Genomic DNA, 9,807 nt, shown 5'->3' on the forward strand with positions numbered 1-9,807 from the left:
GTGATCCTGTAGGTGATGTTGTTAAGGGTTGCCTCTGTCTCCGTCAAGTGCCGAGATGGTCACGACGTTGCTGTTCTGAAAACAGTATATTTTATAATTCTACTTGACAATAATGTTCTTGTCTAGTTACGACTGGTTGTTTAGCAGATACTGATGTAAAATACAAACAGCCTCATCACAGTATGGTCCTCCCAGATATCAGGTAAGTAAGGTCCTCCAGTAAAGTATGGTGGCCTGTCCTGACATCTTACAGTCACAAACAACTACTGGTGTATAATACAAACAGCCTCACCACAGTATGGTCCTACAGATATCAGGTAAGTAGGGTTCTCCAGTAAAGTATGGTGGTCTGCCCTGGACATTTCTTACAGTCACAAACAACTACTGGTGTATAATACAAACAGCCTCACCACAGTATGGTCCTCCCAGATATCGTAGGTAAGTAAGGCCCGCCAGTAAAGTATGGTGGTCTGTCCTGGACATCTGTTACAGTCACGAACAACTACTGGTGTATAATAAAAATAGCCTCACCACAGCATGGTCCTCCCAGATATCAGGTAAGTAAGGTTCTCCAGTAAAGTATGGTGGTCTGCCCTGGACATTTCTTACAGTCACAAAACAACTACTGGTGTATAATACAAACAGCCTCACCACAGTATGGTCCTCCCAGATATCAGGTAGCCTGTGGTCTCCAGTAAATTATGGTGGTCTGTCCTGACATCTGTTACAGTCACGAACAACTACTGGTGTATAATAAAAATAGCCTCACCACAGCATGGTCCTCCCAGATATCAGGTAAGTAAGGTTCTCCAGTAAAGTATGGTGGTCTGTCCTGGACATCTGTTATAGTCACAAACAGCTGGGCCTCGCTGGTCAGGGCCTCCTCCATCCTGGCAAGGGGTATACGTGGTGAGTGAGTACGGTACGTTAACTGTGACATGTACAGTATATGTAAAATTCCTTTGAGTATACAAGGAGGGACGAAATGATTTGATGGTCAGGCTCAATGACTGATTCAGGGTCATCGTACCCCCCGACAGTGTCTGAAAGTGCTCATGATATTAATCACTGACCTGTCTGGTTATATTATTTCCAGTTGGAATGTTTCTAAAATAAGCGTCAATCAAGTAATGCCGAAGTAGTGTTCGCAAAGAAGATGAGCATTTCCTTGGTATCATTCGTCATGCGACCCGTGACGATCCGGGTTGCTCCTCAGTAACTCCAAGCTTGTCGTTAGAGACGACGAATGGGATTGGTGGTCAGACTCGCCGACTTTGTTGTCACATGTCGTCGCATCCCAGTTGGCGTAAATCAATGACCATGCTGTTGATCACTGGATTGTCTTGTCAAGAGTGAGCTGAGTGGGCATTAAACAACAAACCACCCATATCTTTTGTCACGCGTCATTGTCAGAAATCAGAAACGCTACTACCTATTAGGTTCAACAAACAGTCTCTCTCACATGTAAGTAATACATTAATTTATCATCTAATGGAGGTGTCATCGGTGCAATAAAGCAATCTGATAAACTTGGTATCCAAATCTGATAATCTATGCAAATTACGTCAATCCACGAACTACTTTCACAAACTCTATACCACACACCATGCGAATCCTACAACGTTTAACATTTCACTGATGACGTCGTCGCGAGTTGACATTGTTTGTAAACAAATATGGCTGCCCCCATGCTCAAAATTTGGTGATTCTGTAAGAATAGATGATAGAGGTTCTGGAGTTGTTACCGCAGTAATTGACTTTGGAAAACATGAAACGGAGTACTTCGAGGTGCGAGTTGCTTCTTTTTAGAGTAATTTTAAGAATGACATTATATGATAAAGAGATTATTGATTCCGTGTTTCTTGTATCATTAATATCATACATTAGGAATAAAAATATATGCTCGCCAAAAGGCCTCGCATAATACAATATTTATTCCTACTATATGATTATTAATGATACGGAAACACATTCGGTTAATAATCTCTATTTACTTTCAAATCCACAAGGTTACACTTGTCATGCAAGACCTGCACTAAGCAGGGCAAAACACCAGTAGAACCAAACTGTTGATATTATCACATACTTACAGTGGCAATGATTATAAACTGATATGGAAACTGAGTTTTCGTAATCCAGGCTTCCAATCAGTGCCACGTTCCCAGTCCTGGATACATTAAACTTGTTTGTGTAAGCCGTTTGTGATGTCTGAACCTGTTAAAATGAGTAGCTTTGTTATTCATATGTACAATAACAGGTATATGAGAAGTGAAATAGTGAACTAATGCAAGCGATTCATTCATTCATTCATTCATTCATTCATTCTTTCTTTTACTTTTTACGACAAGCATGGGTTACTGGGGGCACATTCTTGCTCGGACCTTCCACAGATCTGTATTGAGCAAAGGTGCACACAAAAGCTCCATAATGCTGTTATAAAGCGTTTGTATTGACCCGTGAAGATTCGGGGTTTAGAACTTGTTCTTCAGTAACCCATTCTTTGTCGTGGCGACTTAACAGGATCGGGCTGGTCATTCTCGTTGACTTGATTTGACACATGTCATCGCATCCCAATTGCGCAGATCGATGCTCATGCTGTTAATAACTCCGGATTGTCTGGTCCAGACTCGATTTATTTACAGACCGCCGCCATATAGCGCTGGAATAATTATGAGTGCGGCGTAAAACTAAACTCACTCACTTGTTCCTAATTGATATTGTTTGATGTTTGACGAGCACGTACCTTCATTGAGTAGTCAACTAAACCCCCTATCCCTGTGTGCTCAGGGATTCTCAACACTTCCGGCGGTAGCAAGATGACAGCGTTGATGGGTTCATTCTGAAATGAGCAAGTTATCTAAATGTATTTTGCAACGATACATATAGGTGTATGAAACGGCTGAGGTGTATGCATTCTAGCATAAATCATTTTGAAGAACCGTCAAATAAATGAATATTGCCCGATTCAGGTAGTATCATTTAATCCAGTAAATACAGACGAGTACAACGAAAAAGTCATACAACCTGGGACAGACGATTGGTAGGGCAGCCCCAGGAACTGTGGGTGGACGTCATTGAGGTCTGCGATGATGACTGTCACGTATTGACGGACTCTGCCACAAAATTTTGAACATGCTTCAAGTCCCTGCTAAGCTCATATATGAGAGGTTGGTAAGAGGTTGCCATGAAGTTAACAAGTCTACTTCTACCGGTTGATGGATTTGTGGCTGTGTACAAAGAGCAGTCTCAGCGAGTTTCCATCCTGAATTTAAGAATAAAAATATTCAGCATCAGAACACGTTAATTTAAAATGGAAACGCTGATCCAGATCAATTTCCGTGGACTGGTTGTTGCTATTGTTATTGTTTTTCTCCCGTGAGTACCCGGACGATATCCCATAATCCTCGACTGCTGTGCCACCCGCAAGCGCTGTTGGTAGTATACATTAAAACATGGGCAAAACGTTTTTACTCATTGATATTTTCATCTTCATTATTATGATAATATGAAAATATTTTGAAGTTTGACTATATCTGCCAGTGGTAAAATATGTTAGGACTGTAAAATAACGATGTCAATATATGTCTTTATATTTTGTCTTATAATCCTAATTAGTATATTAATATATTTGTATGCATTTGAAACTTAATAAAATTACGCTATCTGTTTATAGTTAATTTTATAGCATGACTGTAATATCTAGACATTTTTAGATTGTCAACGTGAATTATATTTTCACAAACACACCTTAAGTGCGACCTAGTGTATGCTGTCTGTCTCATTACACTTCACAAGAAAAATGATTCTGTTGAATGCTACAAGAAATGAATGAAAACAAAATACAAATATCAAAAATCAAAACAGACTAAAGATATAGCAACAATATCAGGCTATTACCTTGTTCGATAAATGTATCCATCAATATTCACATAAAGGGAACGATATGCCATTCATCTGCAGCTGACAAAGAATCCTTACCCATTTCATGTGTCTTTTAACAGTCACTAATAAGCAAAAAAGTGATAGAACGTAATAATTAGTGATAGTTCCCTCAACTGGTCAGGCGTGACTGTTTCAGGTTTTTGACAACCATTTTGTATGATGTCCACCATTCTTTGGAAAATGTAATTTAGTTGGACAGCAATGAACAGTCAAGGGTATTGGCGGTTAATCCTTTGAAGGAAGGACGTTGTTTTACACAGGCACAGAATGGGGTCATATTTTTTCAGTGTACGTTAGTAAATCTACGGACTTCAGTCCTGCTCCCGCAACGAAGCAAATGTGACACATAATAGGAGGTCTCACCTTAGGCAAGTGAGAGTTTGTTTAACTTTGTCTCTGTTCACCCAGCAGGAAAATGGGTACCCGGTGGAAACAAGTCATATGACTATAACCTTCTAGCGCCTAACAGGCAGCTTGGGTTGTCCGGGGTAATAATGGTGCCTTGATTGTTAGCGATAGGAGCATACCTAGTGGGAGTTTGGCGCTTTATAAATGGACACATTATTATTATTATTACATACATAAACACTACCTTTTGACAAAAATCCGCTGTGCAAGATACACCGCACAAAAATGTCTGTATTACCCAATTTACCAACGTTAGGAAATATACCTTTCATCCGGCGGTCACATGAACAACGTTTGAAATCTACGTATCATCTGGCTGTCAGATTTATACACGTTTAAAGGTGTGTTAAAATAAACGAACACTCAACTTTGTATTGACATGTATTTCACAGGTGTGTAAATATGGCCATTGTTTTCATGTGTTTTCTAGCATGTGTAATATATGTATATGCTGGTATTTATAGGACATTTATTTCAATACCTTTGAAATCTCGCATGACCAGGGTTAGGGTTGTCGTATATTTAGTACCCGCGTAAATGGTTGGTTATGGGTAAATATAGTGTTACAAGATTAACACTACTTTAACATGTATTTCAATGGTTCTGTAATGTAACTTTAACATCGGGTTCATTAAGCGCATCGGACCACGCCATAATGCTGGGAGATCATTAGAAACACATGGCGAAGTGATACCCATGACTGAGCACCACTATTTAACGTGCCTGCCTTTCTTGACGTACACATGATGTCTGTTTAAAAGGGTCAAATATTGGGTCTATGGGCCAGAGTATATATATTATTAGTGTGTGTGTGTGCATGTGTGTGAGACGGAGAGGGTGTGGGATGGTGTAGGCCTAGGATGGGGGTGGTGGCGGTGGGGTACTGATAAGCCTTTCTGATCAGTAGGTAATACCGTTTATACTTTTGTAATGGAAATTACATTATAGTTTAAATAACTGACCTTAGGGTACATTTTTTATATATGACATACAAGGAGAGACTGCCTATTGCAATAAAACACAGACAGGTGTGTTCACACAGACATTAACCGGTAGGTCCCTAATTTTAGTGCACACTTGTATGAGTTATCATACTCGCCATGATCATAGCTGCACAAATTTCATTATCTATAATTTCAAAACAGATGTTACAATGTATACTGCCCATCAAAAGTTTAGACTCACTTAAAAACACTCACTATATGTTATGCATATCGCCACTTCGTTTCTTTTCGTGTATATACTGTTCCTACTTCTGTACGTGCCATTCCTAGTTTTGGGTAATACATGTTCGGCCTCGCCGCGTCTGCATTGAGCATTGGTGTTTTTGTTTACTGGCGTGGTGGCAGCGGTTTTACCCACGTTGGAAGACATTTACTTCGACAAACAAAGTAATCCACGACACCTTTCACCTCCGGTAAGCAGTGCGATCGAGTGCTATTACGTTCTTGTAGGCCCAAGCAAACTACGTCAATTATTAACTTCGTGAGCGCCATTCAGGAATATAATGGCTGCAGCACGTGCACTCCAAGCAGTGGCAGCTACTACTAATGAGACTATCAATTCTTTCGAGAATGGAGACAGAATCTGATTTATATTTTGTCTTTGGACAATAACTTCTGCACCCTTCTTAAACGATGGATTCACTTGGCAGAAGAAAAGTGCTGCTAATCCCACAGAGGCTTTACAATCTGATTCCGTAACACAGGCACGACGTAAAACTGCTGCTCAGAAAATTGCTCAACTTGAACTCATGCTCGGACAAATCGCGAACTACTGCTCTGTTATCTCAAGAAATTCTATCATCAAGGGTTCGACCTCTCTCCCTGACATTTGGCAGAAAATCAGGCAACACTTCGGTTTCCAATCTACTGGTGCACACTTCCTAGACCTTGTTAATATTACTCTCAAGCCAGCTGAAAGACCTGAGGACCTTTTCCAACGATTAACAGCCTTCTTTGAAGACAATCTGTTAACCACAGTGTGGTTCTTTGGCTTCAACTGATTCATCCAGGTTTGCCACAACTTGTGAAACAGATCTATTGCTTCCCTTAAACCGGAAATCTCACAAGCCTTGGCGTCTCTCCTCGATGAACTTCGCTCAATAGAAGACACTAAGATACTCAGGAGTTCCACCTTCAACCCAGGCAGAAGGTTCAAGGCCCACCCTCAACACACAATGCGTCGCAAACAGCCTAAGAATTGCATCCTCTGCAAAACTGCTGGCCGTCAAACCTTTTCATCACATAACCTCGTTGACTGCAGATTCTTACCAGACTCTGACAAGAGCTGCTTGAGCCTCTCCCGCATGATCATAGATGATGAGTATGATGATGAACAGGCCTACATAGAGCAAGATGATCCAACAACTAGTGATGGGCAATCCAACCCTGATCCTCTCATAGACTCTCCAACAGTTTGCCGTGTGGATGTTATCCAGTCCCCAGTGCTGTATACATACTACTTACAACACCCTGTGAAACTTACACTTGACACAGGTGCCACCACAAATATGGTAACTGACTCTTTTGCCAAGGGCCTCGGCCTGACGATCAAACCTACTTCTCAGTCAGCCCGCCAAGCTGATGGCATGACACCATTGGAGGTACTAGGCGAGATACAATGTAACCTGACAAGAGGTTCATACATCTTCAAACTCAATGCTCTTGTTGTCAAGCATCTTGACGTGGATGTCATAGCTGGTATACCCTTTCAGTCATCCAACGACATCGCTACATCGTCCTTCCAAAAGCCAGATAGTAATCAGAGGCTCTGAGGTTGTACATTACGGCAGCCTTCCTCACATGGATGCTTCCATCAGGAGAACCCAAGCTTTCCTGCTTCGAGCTCCATCACACCGAACAGTGGTCTGGTGAATTCATCGAACTAACTACACCAAGTGACTGTGATCCTGATGCTCAATGGGCCCTTTGAGCCAAGACTAGACAGTCCTTCTAATTCTGCACACAAATTCCAAAGAGCATGGCCTCCCAACAAGTAATAAACTCTGTTGGCCACTCTCTCAGAGTCACAAACAGTCTTGATGACCCTGTTGTGCTGGAAACGCAATGAACATCTCTGCCAGATCAGAGCCATAATAGCCTCTCCCACCAACATACCTGGATGTGCCAACATGCCTTCAACACCTCCCAGAGTACCGCCACCATATTCAGCAAATATCTCCTAGACCCTGACAACTGCCTCCAAAGATGTAAGGGACAAATTTCTTGATCTCCAAAATCAATTTGAAGATGTCTTTAAACCCTTCTGTTGCCAAATATAATGGATTCAGTGGAAACATACAAGCAGTTATAAATATGGGACACTGCCTCCTCAGAGGAAAGGAAGGCTCCCCCATTACAACCGGGACATGCTTGTTGAACTTCAAACACAAGTTTGATGAACTCGAGTCTGCGGGCGTGTTCGCTAAAACCAGAGCAAGTGAATGTTTCTGTCGAGTACCCTCAATCTCTCCTTCCTTGTTCGCAAGCCTAAAGGCGGAAGTCGCCTTTTCACCTCATTTGGTGAAGTCGGCCAGTACAGCAAACCTCAGCCCTCGCTCATGCCTAATGTTGACAGCGTACTACGTGACATTGGCAAATGGAGATTCATTATTGTGTCTGACTTACTCAAAGCTTTCTACCAGATCCCTTTGGCTCATTCCTCGATGAAATATTGTGGAGTCGTCACCCCTTCAAAGGCATAAGAGTGTACACCAGATGTGCTATGGGGATGCCAGGATCCGAGATATGTCTTGAAGAACTCATGTGCAGAGTCCTTGGCAACCTAATTGAGGGAAGGATGTGTGGCGAAGACAGCTGACGACCTTTCTGCGGTGGTGAATCCCCAGAAGAGGTTCTACACAATTGGAGTCGTGTACTCAAAGCTCTGAAGGACAATAACCTGAGACTCACAGCATCGAAAACAGTCATCTGTCCGCGTTCCACAACGATCCTTGGATGGGTCTGGTCACAAGGTACACTTACAGCTAGCCCTCACAGACTTGCTGCTCTTTCATCAGTTTATCTCCCCAAACAGTCCAAGGACTACGTTCCTTCACAGGTGCCTACAACGTGTTGAGTCGTGTTCTACATGGATACGTACAGCTTCTGGATCCCCTTGACCAAGCTACAGCGGGAGACAATCACAAGAAAAGATTATCTGGACGGATGAACTAACTGAAACATTCAAAAGGGCTCAAGCTGCACTGTCCAATTGTAAATCCATCACCCTACCAAGACCAACTGACTGTTTATGGATAGTCACTGATGCCTCTGTCAAGAACAAAGGCCTCGCTGCTACCTTCTACGCACTGAGAGATAACAAGCTCTTACTTGCTGGGTTCTTCAATGCAAAACTAAAGAAACATCAACTTACCTGGCTACCATGTGAAATAGAAGCTTTGGGCATCAGCGCAGCTGTGAAACACTTTGCCCCCTATATCATCCAGGCAAAACAAGCCTACCAAAACTCAGCTCACGTGTCACAACTTTCCTGGCCACTGTCAGCAGATACATGGTTGAGATCAGACACATATCTGGTGTAGCTAACTTGCCTTCGGATTATGCCAGTAGACACCCCAGTGAGTGCTCAGACCAAAGCTGCCAGATATGCCAGTTCATCCATCAAACAGAGTGTTCAGTTATCCGCGGCCTCTCTATCAAAGATGTCACAGAAAATAGTGTCAGGATGCCATTCACTAGCCGAGCAGCATGGCTGGATACCCAACACGAATGCCCGGACCTCAGACGCACCCATTCTCACCTCACACAAGGTACCCGCCCATCAAAGAAGATGACGAACGTTCCCAATGTGAAACGCTACCTGCGAGAAGTTACCATAGCTCGAGATGGATTGCTAGTTGTCAAGGATTCCCAACCGTTTCAACCGAGTCGTGAAAGAATCGTCGTACCATGTGAAGTTCTGGATGGTCTCCTCACTGCCATACACATACGGTTTGACCACCCAACCCAAAATCAGGTCAAGTCACTGTTCAACAGATATTTCTTTGCTCTTTGAATAGACAAAGGCTGCTACCCGAGTGACATCATCGTGCCACCATTGTATGTCACTGAAATCATTCCCCAAACAACTATACCCTCAGACGTCAGACCCTTCACCTACCTCCATCCGCGTGTCATACGCTGCTGATGTTATGCGTCGATATCGCCAGCTGATATTTGTCCTCCGTGAGATGGTTTCCTCCATGACTTTCACAATGTTGATTGAAAACGAGCGACATGAAACTCTACGTGATGCCTTTCTCATTCTTTGTGCAGGAGCCCGCCCCATGAATGATGGTGGTATCACTGTTCGTATTGACCCTGCACCTGGTTTCAACGCTTTAGCCAAAGACGCCCTGCTCTCCCAGTATGGCATTAACCTCGCCATCGGCAATGCCAAGAACCCCAACAAGAATCCTGTGGCCGAGAGGGCCATCCAGGAACTGGATTAGAA

General features: G+C 42.7%; 1 long non-coding RNA gene across 1 annotated transcript; it reads right to left on the reverse strand.

Annotated features, from left to right (window-relative positions):
• Positions 1-11: 11 nt before the first annotated feature.
• Positions 12-2,841, reverse strand: LOC124259792. Its single transcript, XR_006893919.1, has 4 exons — positions 2,744-2,841; positions 2,091-2,214; positions 770-890; positions 12-75 (listed from the first exon to the last, which is right to left on the reverse strand). It is a non-coding gene; the product is annotated as an uncharacterized LOC124259792 (long non-coding RNA).
• Positions 2,842-9,807: the final 6,966 nt, after the last annotated feature.

This window comes from Haliotis rubra, unplaced genomic scaffold (assembly GCF_003918875.1).
Source record: "Haliotis rubra isolate DU_JTF1 unplaced genomic scaffold, ASM391887v1 Scf738, whole genome shotgun sequence".
NCBI lineage: Eukaryota > Metazoa > Mollusca > Gastropoda > Lepetellida > Haliotidae > Haliotis > Haliotis rubra.